This window comes from Cygnus olor, chromosome Z, assembly GCF_009769625.2.
Source record: "Cygnus olor isolate bCygOlo1 chromosome Z, bCygOlo1.pri.v2, whole genome shotgun sequence".
In the NCBI taxonomy this organism is placed as follows: Eukaryota; Metazoa; Chordata; class Aves; order Anseriformes; family Anatidae; genus Cygnus; species Cygnus olor.
Window position 1 is genome coordinate 19865242 of NC_049198.1, and position 26461 is coordinate 19891702.

The 26461-nt window shown below is 36.5% G+C and overlaps 1 protein-coding gene across 9 annotated transcripts in view; it reads right to left on the reverse strand.

Annotated features, from left to right (window-relative positions):
- The window catches only part of PDE4D (phosphodiesterase 4D), a 546954-nt gene that overhangs the window by 84473 nt on the left and 436020 nt on the right, over window positions 1-26461 (reverse strand). The gene's annotated exons all lie outside the window — the stretch shown is intronic.

The window sequence follows — 26461 nt, forward strand, 5'->3', positions numbered from 1 at the left end:
TTTCAGGAGAAACAGATCAAACATTTCAGCAAACTGCTAACATCTGATTTGATATTTAAATATAAACCTATATTATTTAAATATATCACATAATCAGGCATGAGCTGATTGATGGGGCAAGAGCACATAGAAGCATGTGATCAAAACCCAGGGATTTTTTTGGAACTGGGGAATGTGTTCAGCTAATCCACCACAAATGCAGTTCCTACCAACTGAAATTTTTCCTGAATCATCTAGTCAGGGGTAGGAAGTTTTATTATCCTATTACAAGCTTCCACATGATTCAGTTCTAACACATACTGCAGCATAGCTAAAGTACATTCCCCAGAATTGCTAATTCATACTTCAAATGTTTTAGGAAAGTTACAGATCACAGATGTCCAAAAGAAAAGGGCTGTCATGGTGCAGCCCAGAACCACTGTATTTCACATAAAACTTCTGTAGACCTTAAATCCTCACGTTTGGAAATGTCCTGAAACGAGATTAAGATTCACGTTCCCAAAACCTCAATTTACCTGTAGTTCCTCTCCTACGTTAATGCTAATGCAAGCAGTTTTGTTATATTCATGATCTGAGATAATTCAGATTACTTCCCTTTACTACTTTGCAAGATTAAATAATTAATCTTGTACCTTTAACTTTAGTTTCTTTTTAAGAGATAAACAGAAATCACAGCCTTAATTGTTACATAAATTCAGCAGTGAGGATTCTGTTACTATATTTTTGCCAATTTTACACAGAACGTCAATTTATACACCTAGGCATAAACTATGAAAGATTTCATTGCGCTACTCTACCTTATAAATCCCTATTCAGAAGTGCTGCCTGATCTACCCAAATTAGTGTTATTACCATACACAGGTGTAACAACATGTGGCTAAAGCTCTCTATTGTGCATAAACACATAGAACCAGTCACCCAAATTAATCCCATTCACAGCATCAAAATGTGTGAAGTCATGAAGGCGAAGAATTAAAACCTTGCCCCGCATGGTCAGTTAAACATCTGAAGACAGAAAATGGTTTAGCACCTGTGCACCATACAGTATGCCCTGCTACGTCTTACTAACTGAGTGTATCTGCCCTGCTACATCCTACTAGCTGTATATATATGCCTCCTTTACAGAAATACTTAATTACAAATCTTGATTTACATCCATGAGGCATCAGAATAGCGTATGTGTGAATTTAATTTCTCCTTTGCCTCTATTACAAATTTTCTTTCAAAAGGATTTTAATTTCCCTTATTTAATCTTTCCTTTGAATAAAGACTGAAATGCAAATTCTCATCAAAGTACAAACTATGCTTCAAGTTCTTGCTCTCTAGCCATACCATGTGTAAACTAAGGCTTCCATGGAAGGCTAATTCTGTTTGTTCATTTATTTGTTAAGCAGACTATAAACAAGGAGAAACTACAGCAAGAACATATTTTTCTGATTCCATATGATGTCTCTTTCACTCAGAGAAAGATTCCTATCAAACCAGTGCATTCTGCAATATAATTAAAATTAAAAATCCCACAACACCTATTATGATACTAATAAGGCAAAGAATAATGTCAGCCAACATCCTCTGGTAAGAAAGTTGAAAGAAGAAGGGAGAGGATATATAATGTCAATAGACTTCAAAGAGAGTGCCAAGTTCAAATGTAAACAAATGTAAAACACCAGCAATACAATTCAAATTAGTGGTTTCTAATGATGTCATCTCACAGTCTGATGTCAGGCCCTAAGAGAACAAGATACAGGCAGTGGAGTGAAACACATTTGTCCAAAGTCCACAAGACCACAAGAAAGGACTGTGTTTACCCCACAGAATTATATATATATATATATATATATATATATAAATATATATATATAAACAATTCTCAAACAAATAAAAGCAGTACCCAGGGCAGGATGCTTATTAAACTTTTAAAAGCTATTACTCTGTAAGTGGCAATATTTTCAAATATTTCTTTTCTTGTTTTTTATTTCTTTTTTTTTTTTTTTTTTTTTTCCTACTCTGTGTACTGGAACTTGCTGACAGAAAGGGACACTTCTGTTACAGTTAACGTAGCCCTGTGAATATAACACTAATGGAACAAAGAGATATTGATTTTATGTTTCCTTTCAGTTGCATTTTTAATGTTCAGATAAAGTACCTTGGGGGGGGGGGGGGGGGGGGGAAGAGTGTTTTATTATTTTATTATCAAGTTAAACAGAAACATGACCTTTAAAAAACCTCTCTATAACCACCCTAGTGGATGCCTAACAGCTTTTCATTGTTGAACATTTTCTGAGCTATTCAATTATCTTACTGAAAATACTTACAAAATCTGTATACTGTGCTTTCATTTTAAACCATGTTCTGCTATTATTTCTTTTATGGGAAATTATGCAAAAGCATGTATTCTAGTATTCTATCACTAGCAAAAGACACAAGTAAAAATCAAATATTCCATTTGTATTCTTTCAGTTTCCTTGAAGGAAGAGTGAGCCAGATTTCACTACAGGACAGCCCACTTAATCATTATTCATTAAATGAAGTCACCAAAGAATGTTAAATGGTACAACTGGCTAATGATGGGACAAGGGGCTTTCTAATTTTCCTCCAGATACTGCTGAAAAGATCCTAAATATTATTGTTTATATTGTTTATATTGATTAAGTGTTGCTCACTTCAGGCATTAAAAACTATTGCTTTTGCTTCTAATGCTGTTAGCACTGATTTGCAGAACCTAATAGTTCAGTCTTGCACAGGCAAATTTGGAAAATAAATAGCTCCTGCAGTGGACATGTGTTAACCTGCTCAGAGAACATCTACAAGTATACTGCTTACCACCTTTTTCCTTCCCTGTAGCAGTAGGAGAGCTATAATAGTTAATAAAATTGCAGTAAGAGTAACAAAAGAGTTGCTGAGCTAGAGACATGCTTATTCAATGCTACTTCAAAACAGTTTTGGAGCTTGAGAGAGAAGATGAGCAGCAGGTCCTGTACAGAGCTGGGACCTGGCAGCACATGGAGATAGGAGATGACATGGCCAAACTGATAACTTCTATCAAAAAAAAAAAAAAAAAAAGACAGATGACTTGAAAATTGGCTCAACTCTGGAAAGCGCAACAGCAGAGAAGCCATAACTAAGTGTACTGGAGGGGTTTCTTCTATATTTATGATACATATCCAGGTAACGCTATACTGATGTAAGACAATGTGTGGTAAAATCTGGACACAGATTTGAATTCTGTAACTGGCTCATTCTCTGTATGTTTGTATTACTCATGAAATCCCTCCTCTGGCTTCTTCCTTTATAGTGTGCCAAAACTTAGCTATTTACATTATGTTTTAAGTACTTTACTTTCTCCTCCCTCTCTTTCAGCCCTCATTGAGACCTGAGACACTATTTTCCCTCTCTGATCAGGTCACTATGCTTTTAAACTGACACAGTTGGATTTCTCCCATCCTATTTTACACTTGCAGGATTTCGTCAAAATGCCAAAATAATTTTCACTGAAATTGTATCTGTTAATTCTCTATTGTTGTGATGCCTCTAAAATCTTGCTAGGAATGAGGCTGCTGCTGCGTTGGGTCTGTTGTCTCTCATCCCAAATAATACTGTCAATGCCTTTTATTTATATATATATATGTTTTTCCCCTCATAAACCATCACCTCCTTCGTTTCTCTACCCTTTCTATCTACTCTTCTCTAGAATTCTGCTTTTACATTATAAACAAAAAACCCTCTGAGACATACAGCATCAGGTATAGTTTGTCAGTATAAGCCCTAGCCTAGAAATTGGGTTCCTTGGTGGTACTGTAGTGACTGGAAACGACAATGAAATGTTGAAATTTTCCCTCAGTTTGAGAATGTTTGGATATATACTTCATCTCTAGCTCAGGAAATGCAGCTTCTCTTTCTTGGTGTTAAAATCAGTGCTGAAAACACTCAAGAAAATCGACTGTAGACTTAATTATTTTCAGAAACACTGGAAAAAAATAAAAATAAAAAGCATGCCATAAGCCACATCTTACAAGTTCTTCTAATACTAAAGCATTTGTAGTACCTCAGACTTCAGCCAGTATCAGTGATTTCCTACCCTTCAAAGTTTAACCAGATGACAAAAAATATTTACTATTTTGACATGTTCACACAGAAGGTCCATCTGATCTCATTGCTTCCATTACTGCCTTTGTACTCCTAATTGTGTAATAGAGGATAAGTATTTAACAGTCAATTAAAAAAAAAAAAATCTTTTAGGACACTGCATTAAGTGGTCACCATGTTCTAGACTTCAGAAGCTACATACAATTAACTGGTGGAGGAAACAATGTATAGAAATTATTGACAAATATTATTTGTCAAAACAGACTTTAACGGTAATCTTTTTAATAGTTTATACATATATATATAATATATATATATATATATATTTAATAATATGCAGCTCTTTCACTATAAACACTAGCCCTCTAAGAAAAACTGGAGCCTCTTTGTCTAAGAGCCTGATTCAGAAATCCCACAAAATAGCACTGTGCTGTTGCCTTTCAAAATAGCATTGGTACAAGGGATGTTGAGTCAAAAAATACCAGGACACTTGCAAGAAAGCTGATCTGCAGACTTTCCTGAAGGTGACAGCTGAATGCTCTGCCCCCAGCAACAACTGCTTCATGCAGCAGCTCACACTGGAGGCAGTGGACCATGAAAGGCCATGTGGAAGGACTTCAATCTTTTGCAACCCTGGTCGATGTTGGCTGAGTTGTAGCGGGAAACACCATCATGCCACTGCTCCTGTGAGTCATATTTTTATTACAGCATATACTTCCTGGCGAAATGGATTAGGCTGCACCATACATACTGCCTTATGTATTAATAATGCACACATAATCTGCTACTTTATCACTGGGGTGCATTTTTATAGATAGAGTGATGTAAATACAACCACTCCCATTCCTGGAAGCTCTTGTACCTCAAATTATATTCCTAAAATTATACACCTATATTGTAGCCTGATGTTTTGAGCAAATATATCATAAATATGGAAGATAAAAGCCAATAATGAATTCATGCTTTGTTATCTAATTTAATAACGTGCAAACATTCCATGCTAAATATTACACAGCAAGGCAGAGTCAGTCTAGACTTATTTCAAGGACAGCTGAGTTAAAGTACAATTGTAACAGTTAATGTACACTGCAATACTTCCAATATCATCTAAGGATTTTAGACAGCAAACAAAATTAGGTTATGCACCAAATAAATGGATACTGGTAGTGCCTCTTGTCTTTAGCTGAGCTATTTCATGGAGCAGAACATTTATGTGCAGGAAATTTGTCATGAAAAGATTTTAAGCCAATCAGTTTGTGGAAAATAGAGAATATCACTGCATGTTTTCTCTCTCTCTCTCTCCCCCCCTCCTCCCTTTCTTAAAAAAAAAAAACAAAAACACACATATATATATATGTATACGTATGTTTCTCGTTACCAAGATATTTATGAATTACTGAGCAAATAGGTATGATATTCAGACAGTATGAGATATGTGATGTATAGGGTTAAGATGAGGAAATCTATAAAGGTAAATAGAACAATGAAATAGGACCCAAGCAAACTCAACGTGTTTCACAACAGGACGTGGGTCCTTACAAACAGGGCTTTTCTCATTTCACGGCAAGCACTGCTCTCTGAGAAATTAGTTATAAAGTGTTTCACTTAAGTGAATTCATTCCCATATCCATGAGGCCATGGATATGTAGTCATCTTAAGCCACATCCAGTTAGAATCCAGTAATAAATTTTCATGGTTAGACAGGCAGAGATGGTTTATTTTAGCTCCACTTCGCAGTCCATTCTAGGGTACGTCCATGCTGCATTCTGAAGATGGAAGCTGTTTTGCATCCCCAGTGCACTGATGCTCACATCCAAAGTTGGCAGGGGGAAAGACAGGAGGCGATTCTCTGCTGACCCCAGGCTCACGTCACATAGGGGGAAGTGGTTTATTTGTTGATAACACATTAATGTTCTAGATATGAGAAATTTGCCTCTCCTGACACTACTGCTCTGTAAAAACCTAGTTAACTCTAACTTACTATACAAACATGCAAATTTTTAAGAAATGTAGAACACCCTTTATATCTTTATTTTCAATATTGCCACATAATCCCAGCCTAAAACAGAGAAACTTGTCATCCTACTGATTTTACCTTACTTGATGCCTTTTCTGGGGGGCATCCATAGTGGGCGGGGGCATTAAAATTACTCAACATACAACAGGGCATAAAGTATTACGTAAGACAAAAAACAGCTACAACTTTGATGGAGTAGTCAGATAGAAGTAGGTTCAGATTTGATTGCAGATAGAAAAACACACCTGATTTTGCTTTGACACTTTGTAAAGAAATATTGACGTCTGTGATGATTTTACGGTGATATTCAAGACTTAGGGAAGATTCAGATGCAGTAAGCACAAAATCATTTTTTATCGTGCATACAAGTGTGTTACCCTCGAGTTGGGAGGTTGCTCTGTATTTTTAAGGCAGCTTCAGCCAGAAGACATTATTTTCTTCCTCTCCAGAAACTCTGATTTCACGAGCACCTAAAGCTACTCCCTGATATAGAGGTGAAAGCAGCTTCAAAAAACAGCTTGCCAACACGAGTATAGATCTCAAACGCTGTGGCACAAGGCCACCAAGCACCACGCTTTGCCCCCGTTACCCCCCTAAAAGAAAAAGCTGAGGGGATGTCTGCACCCAGCAGCTCGCCTCAGGACCTGGGCAAGCCTTGCGAGAGGGAGCTGCTTGCTGTGAAGGCAGCACCTGTCCTGTGCGAGTGAAAACACAGTGGTGAAAACACACAAAAACACGCCCGCCGCGGCCGGGCGCTTCAGGCTGCCGGAAAGGAGCAGGAGGGGTGAGAGGAGCCATGGGGGTGCCGCGGCCGAGCCCCCCCCCGCCTCGCTGACGTCAATGGCCGCCTTATCGCACCGCCTGCGACAGCAGCCGCAGCCCTCAGAGGCCGCCGCCAAGCTGCGGAGTGGAGCCGGAGGCGAGAGCGGAGTATGGTCGCCTCGTATCGGCGGCGTGCCTGACAGGGGCCAGGCCTCCCCTCTGCTTTTACAGTCGTAGAATCATTAGGGTTGGAAAAGACCACCAATATCGTCTGGTCCTACCATCACCCTACAACCAACGTCACCCACTAAACCGCTGTGGCCTCGCAGAGGTCGAGGCCACCCAAAGGCAGAGCGGACAAGGTGTTCAACTGCAGACACTGCCTCGTGGCAGACAAAAAGGACAAAGTCATTTGATGTTACAAAATTAAATCCCTTCTACAGCTGTGTCGATAGGAAGACCGTGGCAAAGAGGCACAGCGACTAGGTTCCCAGGCTGGTTTGGTGATGTCAGGCCTAACGGGATTTACATCGAAATCTGCAGCACCCGCATATCTGAATTCGCACAAGGTGGAGTGTATCAGCCAAGTTTCCACCTCACAACTGACTCAATCAAGTGCAATTTATCCCAATTAGCTGCTTTTACAAATCGCCCCGAACATCTGTTTTCACAAGCATTCCTCCCTGTCTGCACCTCTACTATATATCCATGCCACACATTTGACATATTCTGTACATGCAGATACCGTATGTATAAATCCCAGCAAATCGTATGTTGCCGTGTTTCTGTCCTAGTCTCTAAAGCAAAACCAATTTTGGAATGAAGAACATTAGCATCATTTAAGCCCAAGTTTTTGTATCTACGTGTATCAGTCCCTGGATTTATTTAGCCAGATACATGCTAACGGAGTGTTCAGACACCTATACACCGTTACTGTCTGCGGCATGAAGCAAAAATACTCCCACCCACCCAAGATGTGAGTGCTGAATAATACTGTCCTAGCAAAAATAGATAAAACTCCATTAATTTGCAAAAGAATTACAGCTGCTTGCCTTGTATCTGAATGTCACCAGAAAGCAGGAAGCCACACCTTTATGAGTCTGTAGAGGCAAAGCATGACAGGCTGAAAAGCTGCAGACACCGCTGCTCCTCGTGAGGTTCTTGGACTGTTTCAACGTAATACCTACACTTCACAAATTCTGTTGTTACTTTTGTTTTGAAAAACATTGTTCTTCAAATGGATGGCAGAGGAACTATGCACAGATAATGGAATAGAAAGATGATATGGGGACTATACTTGTTCCTTTCCTGCTCAGTAAGCACATCACTCATTTCGGATGCCCTTTTTTTCAATTACAGGAAGTGAGTAATTTCCACAGAAGCCAATAGGAGTCAAACAGGCTAGTCTGCAAGAGAAATGAGTGGAAATCTAGTGACTTTTTCTTAATCGGATAATCATGTGCAATTCCAGGTCATGGTGGCAACTGTCTTTTGCAAGAATGGAAGAAAATGTAAGGAAGAAAATAGTCAAACAAAGTCCATCCACATATCTACATTATTCAAAATAGGTGATTCTTCTTCTGAAGGTTAGTTTTATTACAAACACATCTTGCCAGTATGAACAGGATTAAGCCATAATGGGCCAAGGCTGGGAAGTAGCTGAAAAAAACTGCGTTAAAAATTGTTTGCTGCAACCAGGCTTATTCAGTTTACAGACAGCTCCCTAAAGCCATGACTAAACTCTTTACTTTCTATATTGGTCTATTGTTGCCACTCTTTCACACGTAGACATGGTGCAGCAATAAGGGAGCAAATACAGCCATCAGATTTGACAGTGAAAACAACTATTACAACACCAAGTGGCATGTTGTGACAGGACTCCTATCATTCCTGCCACCTATGCAGAGAGGTGAAAATCCAGTGAAAGCAAAGCTGAGAAGTTAAAGAAGTCAAATCTAAACCAGGCCTGAAAAAACTTTCAAATCCCATTCGCTGAGGTTGTTGTTTTAATCCCAGTCTGTGCAGTCAAACCAAGAACAGCAACTGAGATGTGAGTGAAATGGAACTAGACTTTTAAAAAGTTCTCAGGCTTCATGCATACTGTCCAGTCACAAAATCTGAGAAAACAATTTTGCCTGAATTCTGTTTATACTGAATCTAAGTTTTAAGGTCCAGTAGAACTGATAGCTTTGAATGGGGAGTTTTATGCCAAAAGTCCACAGCTGTAGCCTATGGTGAACTCAGGTTCTCTGGCACCAGGAAAATATTTTGCTCTTTGTATAGATTTTGAATAAAGTTATGAGATCTCTGAATCTAAGCTCGTAAAATGTTGATTGTGTAACTCTTAAGAGATAAGGGATAAGAATGCTATTTGTCTAGGATGTAGATTTCAGTTAAGAAGATCAACATAGCAGCAAAGCCTGCCAGAAAAGAACTGCTACACCATACAAAGTGCTTTCTCTCTCCCATTGCAAAAGTAAATAAAATCCCAATGATGCTGACATTTATAAAGGTATTCTGAGACCATCTAAAGATAATAAATTTGAGACTTCTTATTACTGTATTCAAGAACACACATTGTTATGCTTTTCCAAATGCAATATGAAGGTACTAGAACCATCACTGATAATAGCAAGTGGCAACATATACAAAGTTATTATACATATTATACTGGGAAAAGATATCAGAACATTGAAAAGTAAGAGTCAACCAATTTAGAGTTAAAAGCCCACTTATATTTTTTTCCATAATAATTAGCCATAGCATATATATTTCCTCAAGTGTAATTTCTTAACTGGCTGGTTTTGATACATTCAACTAGCAGGCACATGCACAATTACGACCACTGATCCATGCTCTTAGTTTGAGGAGTAGCATAGAAATTTCATTCCCATTTACAGTTGTGCTCCCATTGGAGGCTATAGTCTGTTTGTTGTGCTGACATTTTGACTTCATGGGAGAGCCTGACGTAAAGAGAAAAAATCTTAAAATACATTCAGATAGACGTAGCGGCTGTGTAAGTATTCTGAATAATGTTATCTTCATAGAGGAATGCTTCACAGAACAGCACAGTAAGCAGAAACTTATTTATTTATTTATTTATTTTAAAGAACAATTCCTGTTCCAGCCTCAGGTAACACAACAGACAGTATGGAGAGAATGAATTTAAGAATACTTTTTTTCTAAATCCTTTTCCTGTGCTAAACACGTTCACACTTTGAACAACTGATTGAACACATGGACCCATCTTTTCTATGAAACAGTTAATGCTTTAGTTTATCATGCCAACTACACAGATTAAAATTGTTTTTTTTTAATGAACCAGAATAGCACTCAGTAACAGTCTACTCTCCAGGAACACTATGCCTGGTTTGAGCACTGCTCAAGTCAATCTTGTATAGCAGGAAAGTGCCTAGTTTGGACATTACACATGTGGTATGTTTTGTTTGAAACTATGTTGACACTGCAGCAAGGGATGTGATCATAGCATGAGCAGATATACCTAACACAGCTTTAACCTGATACCCTCAAAACTGGGAGAGCGTGGGCTTTAGTCTGGGACTTTACTAATTCTTCGGGGCCTGGGCTCTTAGTCAGAAAGATGAAAGGCACGCCTTCCCACTTCATTCCTGTTGGTACCCCCATTAACTAAATACATTAGCTCACGTGTATCTGTATGTCTTGCATTTCTCCTCTTCTGCAAGACAAGCTTACCTTGCAAGCTTGCCTTTGAGCATGCTAGGGAAGGTACCTCCCACTACCAAAATATTAACAATGGCTTCCAAATAACCTTGGTTAAGCATTGTCAGATGAGACAATCAGTAAGTCAGACAATGAAATGGTAATTTGCTGAAATACAGTAATACCGGGCTTTGTTACAGGAAATATTTGAGGTAGTGATAACAAATGCTTTATTTCTCCTAAAAATAAAACCTAGAAGGTGTTTATTATTAATTATTTTGTATTTAGGAATGGTGAAGCTATAGCATTGGCATAAAGTGCACACAAGGCAAAAAAGAGAATGTTCCTGAGTTTATTACCCAACAGATAGAGAAACGTATTTCTTGGTAAACAGTAATTGTGAAAGAATTAAAAGGCCTGGAATGATTTTGACTTTTAGAGAACTATTGCTACTTACATTAAAAAACATAAAAACATAATTGAATCTAGTGTTCCAAGTAGGACTGATTGATTCCAGTCCTGCTTTTATAACTGTTCCATGTTCTATTTTGTCAAGTTTTTCCATATAGATCTAGAATTATTCTAATCTCTCTAAGCCTCTGCATCTGATATTTATTTTTGACTCTGTGTTTTTTTTTTTTTTCTTTTTCTTTTTTCTTTTTTTCTTTTTCTCCTTTTTTTTTTTTTTTTTTTTTTTTTTTGTGGCTACTGCTGTTATTTTGTAAAGAGGATGTGAAGGAAAATAAAGATAAAAAAGATAATGGAGCGTACAGTTATGATCACACTTTGCAGGATTGCATTTAAAGTAAAAGATGACATTTAAATAGGAGAAGGCACATTAAAGTCAGGTCACAAGATAGGTGAAAGAAAAAATAATGAAAGAAAAATAGGTATGAGGAGAAGATACGAAAATAAAGATTGTCTCTGTTTTAAGGGAATAAATGGAAGAAAAAAAGTAATTTGAAAGGAAGAAAGAGCAAATACACTTCTTTTAGCAAGATCCTCTGCTTTAACAGAAGCCTTCTCAGACCTGCGCAACTTGCTAAACAAATGTAAAAAATGAAATTAAATTTGTAATATACCCTTTTTCTAGACTTTTTCATACTAGTATGATCATACAATATACTGTTACTCCCTCTTTCTCAGTAACTGGATTTTTAAGTTGCTGACCACCAAACAGACTGTCAGAGCATCTCACAGACATTAATGGATTTTTCCTCACCACATGGTAACAGGTGTGAGATAGGCTGTTGCAAGAGAGAGTGTGATCGTATAAGAAAGCTCAGGGCTAATTCCAGGTGTGAGTCTCAGTGCAATACTTTATCCATACAACCACCACCCAAAGGCAACCTACATTACAGTCAAAGGCTTTACTGCTGCTGTTTATAAACAATCTACTGCGTGCAACCAGAGTAGCAGTTTTAGGAGCATGAGCTGTGCCTAGGCTACAGCTCACAGCTCTGCAGTGAGCTCTAAGATGAGCTCTGTGCAGACTTTTGGGCTAAATTGTTTAAGCTTTCTTCTGTGGTCAGATGGCCAGAGTTACGCACGTATACAACACATGAAAATGTCATTCAAGTCCTATGACCTTGCTTTGTCCTGTTGGAAATGTCTCTCTACATCTTGCCCCCTTTTTTCCAATGCAAAGATTGAAAACTTTACAAAATAGTTTTAAAACATTGTCTAAAGTAAAAACTAACTTGCAAGATTATGTCTAGTTACTGCTTTTGAATAAATTAACGACTGATTGCATTTTTTACATTTTGAAATCCAGGTAAATGAACATTGTTGAACTTCACTAATTTCATTTTTAATAAGCAGTGGATATTTATTTTGATATACAGTCATTTTCTCAGCAAGGGGAAGATGAAACTATTGACCTCAGCAAGCTGCTCTCAAAGTTAAGAGGGTACAGCATTCTGGGCCACTACATCACTTTTCATTTCAGTTTTTACCACACATTGCTTATACTCACTGTACAGTTGAGTCTCTACAATTAAATCTTATTTTGGACTTTTTCCATCCAAGAATCATATGTTTTCTCAGCTAGAATCTGCCTCAGAGTTGTCTGTTTCTCTTCTTTTCTCAGAAACATCAACTTGCTGTGCTATGCATTTGTGTTTCAGATCTGAGTGTCGTATCTGGATAGTGATCTCTCCTACACTTTGATATGCAAGGCTTTTTCACATATATGGGCATCTAAATCTTTAAAATAGATTATTGTTGTTTCAAAAAGAGAGCCATTTGGGCCAAAGACTTAAAAATAAAGTAAAAAGAAGAACTGCAGACACAAAAGATTAGTATTTCCTTTTGCATTTTAAATGTTAATCAGGTAAATGAGGGATATGAAGCACATCTATGTTTCATGTAATTTTGATTCCTTTCTAAATACGTTTGAAAAACTAAATCCCAAATTGGATTCAACTGCTTTACTGAGATTCTGGGAGAAATAGTTCTGCTGTGTAATATCTCGTGCCATATTTCAACATATAGTTTCATTTTCAGCAATTCAGAGTGCCACTTTTTACGCATTAAATAACGACAGCATGATGAAAGGCAGTCTCTGTTCATGGGCTCATATGCTTCTACACAGTTCCTTAATTTATTTTACAAATTTAGGTATTGCCAAATCTCTTAATCTATTTAACATTTATTTTATCACATTGAATTACTTGAAAATACTTCAGATGCTGCCTTTACTTCCGGCTGGCTTCAACATCATTTGGAAATGTTTGCCTGTGATCAGCTGGGCCTTCTTTCCGTCAATCAAGTAACAATTGTATTTCTGTGGAAACTTTTCCAGCTGTTGGCTACTGAGTGCTCTACACCTGCTAAGAGCCTGACAGCAAATGATCGAAGGAACACTTAAACACCCACTTTTCTTCAGAAATATGTAGAAACCCAATAACACTACTTCACAGTAGTACAGTTTGAATTAATTTCAGGCTATTCCACCATTTGCTGCTAAATCTATCCTTGTGCTGCCCATTCATATTTCTCTTTTTTTTTTTTTTTTCAGACAAGTATTTGAATAGCTGTGTAGTAAATGAGTTGGAAAACAAATAGACTAAAAAAAAATAAAATACAGTGTGGTTCCTTGATTATTTCCCTGTATGCCTGCCCAGCCAACTTGATAGCATATTGCAGGGAGTAGAAAGGCAAGAAATGAGTGATAAGGTTCAGGAATTCAATAAACTGATCCTTTTGCTCAAAAATACATGTTGAACCTTAGCCTATGTGCTATTAAATCTGTAGGACCTAAATACATGCGTTAAGTTTTCTGAAACAGAGCATATTTTAAAGATTTGACAAACAGTTAATTTACACACTATTAAAAAGAAGAATGGTTTATTTTTAACTCAATTGAGTTGATATTTGGATACATCTCTCAGCTGAGCAGTTTAAAAAGAAGCAGAATAAACCTGTGTGTTGTAGTGTGAGAGGCAAACCTGGTGAAGCCATGCAGAACATTATAGTCAAATGCCCTTCTTGGACAGTGGTATAACTACGAAAGAAAAATGTTCCCACTTGTACTAACACTTCTACAGGAAGAGTAGACAGGAAGTCTGTAGATTTTCAGGGGACAAAAAAAGGGCTCTCGAGGAATATAAATTACAGATATTTCAGTCCCTTACATTATGTAGTATGCATTACAGAGTTTAACTGGTAAGCCTGATTCCTTTTAAGTAAGGATTCAGCTCCTACAGCTGTTTCATACCTTTAATTACTCCAAAATAAATTTTATCAACCTAGCTGTAGGAACACTTTTTCAGACAAAATCACTAAAGTTTCCTTAAATATTGGACTCGTCCATTTTCATGGTCATTCACATAATCAAAATTCATCTGCCTTTTAAATTTGAGAAATCTATTTCAGATTATTGCAATAGAAGGCAACATTTTATGTATCTAATGTCCTGGGAGAAAGAAGGATATTTTATGGTTTATTTTGATTTTGGGGCTGTACGGAGTTATTCTTTTTACACAAAGAAAAGCTATATCTGATGTGAAAACTTATATGTTAATTTTATTCTGTGATTTTTTTTTCTCTTTAGAATGCTGATGTCAACCTTTCTTGTTTTGCAAAAGGAAATGTGACTCTAGTAGACAGCTCTGCAGAATCGAGCCATGCTTGGGATAAAGGCCATATCATAGAATCATAGGATGGCTCAGGTTGGAAGGGACCTTAAAGATCACACAGTTCCAACCCCCCCTGCCATGGGCAGGGATGCCACCCACTGGATCAGGTTGCCCAGGGCATTGTCCAGCCTATGGTACCAGACTCTCACAGAACCATCAAACCCAAGAATCAAAAATCAGTGTCCATCAGTAAACTATGAAGTATATGTCCAACATATACTATGAAGTAGAAACATCCATTTTAACAATCAGTCATCAAAAGATTTTTGGAAAAACTGTGCTAGACTGTATTGTATAGTCAAAACTAACAACACTTTTGGAGAAAAGAGGTTTAGAAATTTAGAAATTTGAGATACAGAAAAGTTAGAACTGGTAAGCATTTCAACATGGAATGTTGAAAGGGATCTAACAACATGTTGAATGGTGAAATACCATAAACAATAAACACATTATGTGTTGAAGCAACATTTACTCATTTGAACACCAACTTTGTGTTTCAATGGGTATGTTTAGACACTAGCATTTCTACAAAAGAATTGTGTCTTTCTTCTTTGAAACATATGCTGAGGTCACAAGGATCCCATCTCCCTAGTACCTTCTCCCACTATGGCTTATCACTGCTTCATATCATACTGCCAGCTATACCTGCTAAAGAGTGGCTTACCTCAGCAAAATTGGAAAGATTGTGAGATATGGAACTCAAGAGAGTATAAATCTGGAAGAAGGATAGAACTGCACTAGATCAAAGTCCTGTAATAGGCTCATTGGTGCTGCAGGGTCAAGTTTTACTCAGCAAAATAAAGTTTTGCAGACTAAATCGTGAGAATTAGCTGGAGCAAAGAAAACACATTTTGATTTCACAATATCATACAGTGAAAATCTATGTCTGATAAGTAACATGCTTACACACATTTCCAAGTAGAAGAAGCATATGAGAACAAAGTGGTTTCACCACCTGACTATTGCTTTCCTGTGTGAAAGGCATATACGTAGTATGTATGTCAGCTGCTTGCTCTTTCTCTGAAGGTGGTCTTCATCTGCAAGGGCACAGTTTGCTCGAAGACTACAGAATCCTTCTCTGCCCCTCTTTGTCTGATAGATTTTCAGGATTGAAGATTGAATGGGGAATGACAAAGTTCAAACAGCCTTTTCATCTTCTATCCCTAAAAAATGTTTCTAGATTCACCAAAAGAAAACAAACAAACAAACAAAAACAAAGAAACAAACAAAAACCACACCATGCCACAAAACAAAACAATACACCTAAAAAGAGAAAAAAAGTATTACTGCAGCTGAAATACTGAAATCCACTATACAGGTCCTTTTTTTCTTCAGGAAACAGAAAGGACAGAACATGAAAAACAGATCTGGGGTTGTTCATTTCCCATTGCTGCTGCTTCTATTTGCCAAAGTCCAATAAAGAAGAAACAAATCTGCCTTAAATTCTGATTTTGCTTTTTCTCTTTCTGAAGTGGGATTCAAAAACTATACTATAAATAATAATGATAAAATAATAAATAAAAGCAAAGAAATAGTAAATAATAATAATAAAGACTCTTCCTAAAACAAATATTGTTTTCTTTTCCACTAGCTGTTCCTCCTCCTCTGTCAGACCTTTCTGCACCCAATTGCTAACAGTTAGCTCAGGAAACCAGTCTGCATCAAGCTTTTTTCCAGTTTTCTCCTTCATTTAGTTGGCACTGACTTCTTTCTGGGCTTTTTCTTGTAGCCATCTTCGCACTCCTTCAATTAAAGACTAAGTAGTCAATGGTTCCTATAGTATGTCCACTAACTAAGCCACTACAACATGGCTTAATAGACAGGAAAATTCTACATGTCTGCTAATCCAGTAGTTACTTCTGTAGTCTGTTCCTGAGTTATTGCCTGTTTCTTTAGTATAGGTAAGTAGGTAAGCTGTCTAGTGACAAAATTCACTCACTCAGATGCAATCCTACCTTGTTGATTATTATTAAGGTAAAACTCCCAAATAGTTATCCTAATGAGAGACTACCTCAATTTTTTGTCTATCATCTTATTATTATTATTTAATCAGAAAATAAAAATGATTTATTATGGCTTGGAATTAGTTGAACTTTGTACCTACATTCCTGGTACAAAAAGATCTACTTCTACACAAGTTAGAGCTGAATTTCTTCAACTGTGAGCAGATTAAGGACTATGATCAAAAAAATAAATTAAAAAAAATCCAATTCTGTTAACAGAACTACACATACAGCTGTCCAAACCTGCAAGAGAACTATGGTTTGTATAGGAAGTTTGAAGGAAGTCACACCCTGATGCTTTTAATATTTAAAGTGAAGACTGTCCAGTAAGAACTACCATCTCTTTCATTGCTTTCTGCCATTTCTCCTATTTCTCAACAGCAAGTCTCTTAAATTCCTTGGTGCAACTCTTTCACAGTTAGTAAATATGATATTTGGGATTGTTAAGCTTCCCAGTGGTGCCTCTTTTGCAAATAGTGACACCGAAATATTGCCTGTTGGGTGATTCTTGTGATATAATCTTGCCTAGGTGCTTGGGGAGGTAAGGCATCCACAGAGCTCTCAGATGGCCTGAGATAGCTCCCGTTCTTCCCTGACTGTAGAGAAAGCCTAGTCTGAAAGGATTTAATATACTGAACCAGCTAGAGCCAGCTAACTGGAAGCATTTAATATAGGAACGTCTGAATATGTGATTGACTACGGTGTACTCAACAATTACTTCCATGCAGACCTGATTCCCACCACTAAAGGTCTTCTGAGAAGAGTCACCTAACATAGGAAGAAAGTTCTTTTTACATGAAGGTGTTAGAACATCTGGTTTGAGAGCAAAACCCTGAGTTTCAGGGATTTCTTATTAAATGTTTTGATCACAATTCTTGAGAAAGTGCAGTATGCACAAGTAGATTCTCCTAATGCCAGACCTGGAATTACTCCCTCCAGCTAAAGATGAGTCACTTTGCAGCACGTAATGCAAAATGCTTGAGGTGAGAGAGGGAATGAGTAAAAAGGAGGCTGAGACTGTAGTCTGGTGATAAGCTCACTCCTGGAGGAGATGTGCAGGGGCAGGTCCTAAACTGTGATCACTGCTCCTAGGATAATTCAGTCATTTTATCCGAGTATGGACAAAGGCTATGCACAGGGACCTGCAGAACTTCCTAGTCCACAACAGAAGAACTGTTATTCTTGTTTGTCTGACCCTGGCTGCTGGGTGCTCTGATTCATGGCTTTCTTCAGGGTCTATACTCAGGAGGCAGGCTATAATAAAAGCAGAACTTAGTCACTTTAATGGGTAGTCTTATTGTAGCCCTGAATTTTTAAATGGATACTCAGTAAAGTGAATAGACTTTAATGGACCAGTTTCTCAGTAACCTGTTAATGGAAAAGAGATCTACTTTCAAATCTATCTTTTCAATAAGACAGAAGACAATGTATCACTGATCACAGCGGTCAAAAGCTGGATAAGTTGTGAAATGAAGATGCACTCATGATACACACAATGGTCATACTAGAATCCACATCTTCACAGTTTTATTTTCTATATTCATCAGCCGATGGGCTGTATACGTAACAGGAATGAGAAAAATGACATAGACAAGAGTCCTGTTTTTCTGTGATTCTTCTCACCTCAGTCCTACAAACCAAACCACCTTTCACTCCTTCAATTGTTCTGCTATTATTATTGATACAGTAAATGCAGTCTGAGGTCACATACATTTCTCAGCTAACAATGACCGTAAGTGACATAGCTGGGCTAAAAAGAAAAGAGGAACCACATGAAGCTTATCCTATCTTTTCAGTAAAATGGACAATTTTGCTGAAATGCTGATATATTGACTTTCACTGATGTAGCAAAATATGAGACCAATATAAAGGTAAGAAGCAAAAATTGATGTTGGGTTGCATATTAAATTATCTTTGAGATGACTGATAATATCTCTCATGTTTTCTTTTTAAACTGAGTACCTACTCCAGAATGTGTAAGTATTTTAAAATCAAGGCTGTACTAGAATGCAATCTTAAGGAAAATAAGCTGAAGTGCTGGATGAAGTTTGCAAGCAGAGATCATCTCTGTGCTGCCTTTTAGTCTTTATGCTCTTTGTTAACCTAACCCCACATTTCCAATAAAATTCACTGTTATGAAATTAAAAATAATGTGCAAGGGCCAAGTGTTGTAGACTACACACTGCAAAACAACTACTTTTTTTTTTCCCTAATTGTTGATATTGATTGATAGATACAATTCCACTGATATTCTTGCCAGGAATGTTTTAACTATGATTGTAGTTCTCTCTGTTTAAGTTGCTTTTTTTTTTTTTTTTTTTTTAATGAAAGCTTACACATTTGGATATCAAGTATCAGTGTTAAAACACAAACCATAAAGTGTATATAATACTGGGGAAAATACAACTTTTCCGAATATTCGTTACTTAGCATTTTTTAATAATGTAATAAAAAAGATTTTGCAACTAGTATGGTTAGGGCAAGACATTGTTTAAACAGGTGATCCTGGAAGCTGTCATACTTTCACTGTATACAAAACCTGAATTTCTGAGATTTTAAAACAGTACTGGGTAGTAGCCAAACGTAGAGATTATTCTATTTTTCAGCCTGATTTTATTCACTTCCTTGAATGTGAGATGATACATAAACAGCTTATGTTGTCCAAAACCACATCAATCCTCTTCCTGCTGTTCTGCCTCAAGAGAGTTAATCACCGTTTTACAAACCCAGCAAACTTGAACCAGAACTATGTTAAAAAAAAAAAAAAGGATTTTTGATTCTCCCAGTCATATTTTTTTTTTTTTTTCAACATTAATTAAAACTATGTGGATGAAAATGAAGAAAGCATTCAGCAAGCCTTCACAGCTGCGCCCTAGCAATAACCACCTCTAAACCAAGGAAGGGGCTAAACTGGGGACACAAATACTATTCACTTTAAAGGGAAATACAGTTTAATAGTTACTTTCTCAAGTAACCAATATTAAGCAGCTACATTTTCATTATAGCACATGATATTGTTGCACAAACTGTAACACAAAGGGATAGTTTTTTGTTTCTTTGTTTGTTTTAATATCGAAAACAATCAAATATGGCCTAAATTTATGCATATCAAATGCCCACAAACTATGTGCAATGGAAGAAGCTGCTTCTTCACCCCTTAATGTGAAAAAGCGACTGTGTAAGCCTGGGTGGGGAGTGGACTCCTCTCTCTTCTGTTCCTTGTTTTTCTCTGCATTTGCTGTTTATTCAGGGTAGGAGATTTATGAATGAGTATCAGTCTGAATGTAATTTGTGCCCTATATCTCACAAAAGAATAAAATTTTGTTTTTATTCTGGATAAGAAGGCTGTAAATGAGATAACTCTCCTTTTAGTTATTATAACCTAGATAAGGCCTTTAATGATTAACTGAAAAGACTAGCTCATGTACATAGTTATTTTCAAATTCTATTTTATTTATGCAAAATATTGTTGATCGTTAAAAAAAAAATACAATATACAAGTCTCTTTAAAGTACCTTTGTACCTGGAGATTTGGACTTCAGTGAAATTGATGATTGTCAATTCTTTATTCAGAACACTTGTTAGAAAATTGTGAGCTCATTTTGCAAATTGAATAGTTGAAACTAGCTAAAGCACAGGACACCTGCATTACTAGTTAGTTACTGAATTACATGAACCAGCTGGAGAAATTTCATAGCAAGCTAAAGCTATATTCACTCTGGATTGCACAATAGAAATCTATTTTTTCTGTTACCTGGATGGCACAACATGAAAAGAAAAAGTTATAGTCCATAATGTATCACCCCGAATATTCACCAATATCACTACTTTTCCTTAAACCAATACATATATTTGTAATCAGAGTTTATCACATACATGTGAATTGAGGTCTAGTATAAAAACGCACCCATCAAAATAAACCTTTTCAAGAAGGCACTGTATGCCATGTAGAACAGTCATTAGGATTTTAATCCTGCTTCCAATCTCAACCATCTGTTCCTGCTGTCCTTTCCATATGTAAAGTTCTGAGATCAGTGCCTTATGTAACTCTAAAAGAGAACAAGGATGTGGACCACAAATAAAATTCAATATTATATAACAACAGATTAATGAAAAATGCACAAGGCCTTCTAAAACTCCATTCCATATGAAGAACTACTGATCTTTTCCTAATTGCATTCTTATTTTAAGTATTAATACCAAATTTATATTGATTCATCCAAATAGTGGATTATAAAGCAGTGCCAATTGCTTTAAATTACTATAACCTTTTTTGGACAAAATAGATGTGCTGTCCTTTTCCTCAGCATTTGTCTCTGAAGATTCAAGTTGCCTACTGAACTTCAAAACTTGCATGGCAGATGTTAAAAGGCTTCAGAAACACCAACAGCAAAACAAGGCAACAGCTGAATAGAATTGACCTTATACATTGATCTGTGCTATACAAAGGTCTAGATAACACCAATAATTATTCTGAGAAAGGAAATTACTTCTTTAAGGAAGATGGTTAAGTTCCCAAAGAATGTTACAGACATAAGAGAGCAGTATGTAGGATTGCTCAGACGACAATAAAATGAATAGCCATGCAGGAAAGCAGAATAGGTCAACTCTGAATTCTACAATGCTTTTGGTGTCAAGTACCTCAATTTATTATTAAATAGCAGATTATTAGCCTGGCATGTGAGTTTGCAGGAGTCTTTTTTTGTTGTTTTTTAAAGGCATGAGTTGAGTTGCATAGAAGTAACAAAAATGAAAACTACTTATTTATCCAACTGACAATGACAAAGAATGTTTACATGTGTGTAGCATAGCATTAAATCCACACCGCAGAGCATGATGTGCTATTTTTCTTCAATCTGAGAAATAACTTGTAGTTCATGTGGCTATCTATCTTGATACAATTCAAAGATGGGAAAATTTCAAAAGCATTTGCAGAATTTAAAAGGAAGCATTTAACTGTTTCTCACTAAGAATTCTATTTATAAATGTGAGTTTTGAAAACATTCACCTAGGAATTAAACTGAAGGCGACTGGTGTGCATGCACCTGTGACTTTTGTGCCTATATGGCACTTCTAATTACTGAATTCAGCTGCTAGTGATGTATGCTGTTACACCTTCTGCAAGACTGCAAATACACATTCGCTAATTTCTCAAACAATAGATGGAATTTACTACAGGTTAAAAGATGTGAAAATGCTACAAAATGCATTCAAAAATATAAGTGCCTGTGGTACTTACCCTGAAATTATGATAATTGTCAGAGGTGAGTTAAATTCATTCTAAACATCCATAAAGGCATGAGTATAAGCAAAACTATGACAATCAAAACATTTACATGTCGTCCAAACTTCTGCACAAAGCACAAAGCCATTTTACGAAAAAAACATGCCCCTTTAGAAACATGGTGTCAGGTTCCTGCAGTGCTTCAGGAAAGCACCCTTTACTCAAGTTAATTGAGTGAGAATTTCTGAATATTTTACCTCAGCTCTGCCAAATATTTGGCAGTGAAGTAGGAATACTTCTCTATAACGAGATAAAATATATTCAGTGGGCAAATTAAATGAGAGTGGGAAGTCCTCATTATAACTGTAACTCTACTGACTAAATCTAGAGGAGTGATGTATAGAATGCAATTATGTCTTGAACAGGGAATGTTCTGGATATCTACTAAAACCTGGGTATGAAATCTAAAGTTTTCAGCATTTTAAAAAGTGGCACTGATATTGCATTATGAGACTTTTCTTAAAAATCTGTGATTTATTTATTTATTTATTTAAACCTCTGTTCTCATGGACATTAGAAGACACTCAATTCCATATATATATTCCCTGTAGCCATTACCCTGGTGTTGCATGAATTATCCTGTGTAAGGCATGCAACCTTTGTAACTTTTTGTAAGGCATGCAACTTTTGCTTTTTTTCTGTCCACTCATGTATTCTTGTATTCATTTTATCCCCATCTGAATCATGGACACGGGAAAGAATTAAAAGCATGTAGATTACTCAGGTCATCTTCATGTAGTGAGGTACTCTACAGTCCAGTCAGGTCCTGCAGGAGTCAACAGGCTATGTAATACTTTGCCTTCTGGATTTTTGAAGCTTTTAAAGCATCTCATGACCAGGAATGTTACTTCTATTTAAATCTGAACAACAAATTATTCCATTGGAATTCCATACTATTAATCAATAAAATCTTTCAGTTACAGAACTGGTATAAATGAGAGAAACAGTTATACTGAGATATGCAAACTCAAAATAATCTATCATTTCCAGTAGTATATAATATGAACTACAGATTTTCATATGTAACCTTTGTTTTTTCTTTTGTCTACCTGCTTATATTTAGGAGTTTCAGTCTGATGTTTAGCTTCCCATGGTGATATTTGTTCAAGTGCATGATACTGAAAGACAGCAAGCTAATCACTTAATTAGATAACATTATTTAATTATTAAATAAATAATGATTGATTATACTTCCAGTGTAATAAAATAAAAACAGGTAGATTACACTTCAAAACCATAAGTTTCATTGGGAAACCTGAAGCTAATTGATACAAACCAAGAACTGTGTTGAACAAAGTCTACAAGAAACATGCAAGAAGCTCCATTTAATTAAGAGGATATTGATTTCTGATGGATTTAAGATGCAGAGACATGCTTGTAAAGGGTATAACTCAAGTCCAATAATAAGCAATGAAAGTATATAGTAATAAAGTATTTTAAGGCCCAGAAACTTCTTTTGGACAAACTTGCCTGAGTTTGAAAATTGTCATTAGTGGGCAGAGAATTTGTGAAATCTCCTATCTACTTTAAATGTACATGAAGAAATACCTTATATGGTTCCTTCATAGCTCATTGTACTTTCAGCTAGAAGTGCATATACTAGAGCTGTAGTATCCAAAAGAGATGTAATTCTTGCTCATTTTTTCATTAAAAATGAAAACTTTCAAGCTCAGTCCTTGAGTCATAGATAATAGTGGTTTGTTGTTGTTGTTTGTAATTTGAAAATGAAATGTTATTTATAATTCACTGATGTGTTGCATTAGGAGAATTACTATAAATCTGAAATGAAACACCGTTCATATGATTGCTTGGAAAATGTGAATCACAGTGAGAGGAACCCCTCTTCTGGTTGAAGAATAGAACACCAAGCAAGAAATCACCATACAGCAAAAGGAGTTATCCAAAGCTAGTCTCAGACAAAGGACAGCAAAGGCATGTTTAGGGACCAATTTAGGGAACCTTTAAAGAAGACACCTAAAATAAGTCTGTTTGCATGTCTGTTTACAGTCACACTGACTGTAAAAGGACTCTAAAGAGACTCACCAAAATAGATACCTACATTGTAGACATCTAAAATGGATGATAAAAGTGTTATCTAAGAAGTTTATTGGTACATGAAAAACTCCCACCTCCTACCCCCTAATTTATCTGTACACCCAACATGCCTTAGGATACTTGTTTTATACTGAAGATCAAGTATGCTGCTAATATTTATTGGCTTTTGTCAACAGTTTTCAAAAGGGAATAATGTGGGTATATTGAATAGAACAAGCCATATTTTAATCATTGGCTTCTACATATTCATATTTAAAGATGATGCTAACTTCCAGGCTGCTATGGCTGCTATTGCTTCTAACAATTTGAACATTTTATTCATGTGCTGCTTCAATTCTCTATTACACAGTTTCCTACTTTTTTCTTAATGGATTTTCTCAAACTTTTCTACCTCAGGGTGAATTCTTAAAATAGAAAAAATAGTTTTTCATCGCAATGCAAGAATTTTGTTATTGCTACTTGAGTCACTTTGCTTTACCAAATCCCTTTTTATCTTTCTTTTATCATTTTTCCCATATGGTCTGTAACAGTTCTGTCTTACTACACTTTTGCTTTTCCTGGAAGATGACACTTTCAGGAAGCTTAGCAACATAAAACTTCCACCTTTTGTGTCTATTTCTGTTTTAGTATCGACATTGTTTAGTGACACTGTGTCTTCCAGTCACCTAGTTTGTTGCCAAGTTCTTGCCAAGATTGCTAGCTGTGCTGTCTGGATGATCTGATGGGGTCTACCTGTCTGGTGACTGGATACTTGGTAACATGAACTCTGAGAACAGCATGACCGGGAAGATTTTTCAGCAGGAAGGACTCTGCACAAGATGCATTACAAATATTCCCAAGAAAAATTCAAAAAGCATAGGAGCATCCAAAAGGATTTTTAATCATTCTAAGAAGAGCAGGAAAAAAAAATTGTTTGTAATATATCTTTCTCTTTGGTATAGTGCCATTGTGCAATGTGTTTTACTAGCATTATATATGCTTCAAGAAAGCATCTATGCATACATCTGTGCTTATGCCATGAAATTTGTTTCTATGGAAATGCAACAAACAAACAAACAAACAAACAAACAAAAAAAACAGTGTATGACTAAGAATGGGAAAACCCATTCAGGCAAAATAGCATCCGGCCTCAATCTCCACTCAGCAGTCAAAGTGAATTGTAGCCATTTTCATCCTTTATAGTAACGTAATATTTTTTTCTGTATCATTGATGTCTTTTAGACACTTATATCCAATGCACACAGGCCCCAGCTTAGCTAGTTGAATGCATAATTTGGGCACAGCAGTTCCAGCAGCATCTCTGTAGAATCAGATTGAACTCAATTAGATTAAATTATCCTTGCTATTCTTTACCTTCCACTCTTGCTTCCTTTAAATTTCTTGGCACAGAAACATCTTCTATATTAGCTGCACCACTGACTGCACTACCTTCCTTCCAAACATTAAAACCTCAGTTGATGTATTGCTTCTGACAAGTACTGTGCACTCTGGGGATTAGCTGAATGGAAACCTTCAGATCAGGGGGGAAAGAAAAAAGAGCAACAGTAACTTCCAGCAGATTGTGTCTTGGGTCCTGATGCCTGAGCAGCTTCTCCTGCTGGAGAAGAGAAGCTGTCCTCAGGCAAACCACTGGGGGAGATCATGTAAGGTAAGCTCCCTGAATGTTCACATGCATGCATATCTTCTGTTCTGGATATCACATTTTCTGTTACTGTCAGGGATTTTACTGTGTTGTAGGCGTTCTAAAGTTAGCGCCTTGGAAGCAAAGAAAGAACCTTACTTTTTAAAATTTCTATCTCCAGTTAGGATAACAGACTTCTGGGTGACTGCACTGATTTGTGAGACAAAATCCATGGTTAAAAAATAGATGTAGCATCTCTCAATAATTGAGATGTCTCATGGTTAGTAATTTGAAAACAACACCCAAAATGACCTCTTAAAGTAATACATTAACAAATGATTATGATTATAGTTGTTACAGGCAAGAGAAGCAGTTCATGACAGATCTATGTATTCATCTTTCTCCCCTCCCTGTTTATTTAATTACCATGAATTTAAGTATGATTGCAAAACATTCCTAACTAAGGATGATTTTCTGTGTATAGAACGGATTTAAAAAGATTTAACCCTCTGTTCCCTGATAAGGCCATACAAGTGCTCACATTACACGTTGAGTTCTTTGGCGAATAAAATAGTGCGGAACTCCCAAGACTGGATCTTTTAGAGGGATATGTGGATATTGTGTGAGGATAGATGAAAAAAATAATGATGTTACCACTATCCAGAGCTTAAGGAAAGAGATTATTAACATGACAGAGGCACAGTTCTCTTCAAAAAAGTTGAAGTATAATTTCTTCCTTTACTTACTATCCCATTATCACACAATTAAAAAGACAAGAGCTTTGCAGAGGATCAGTAAAAATCAAGCCAAGAT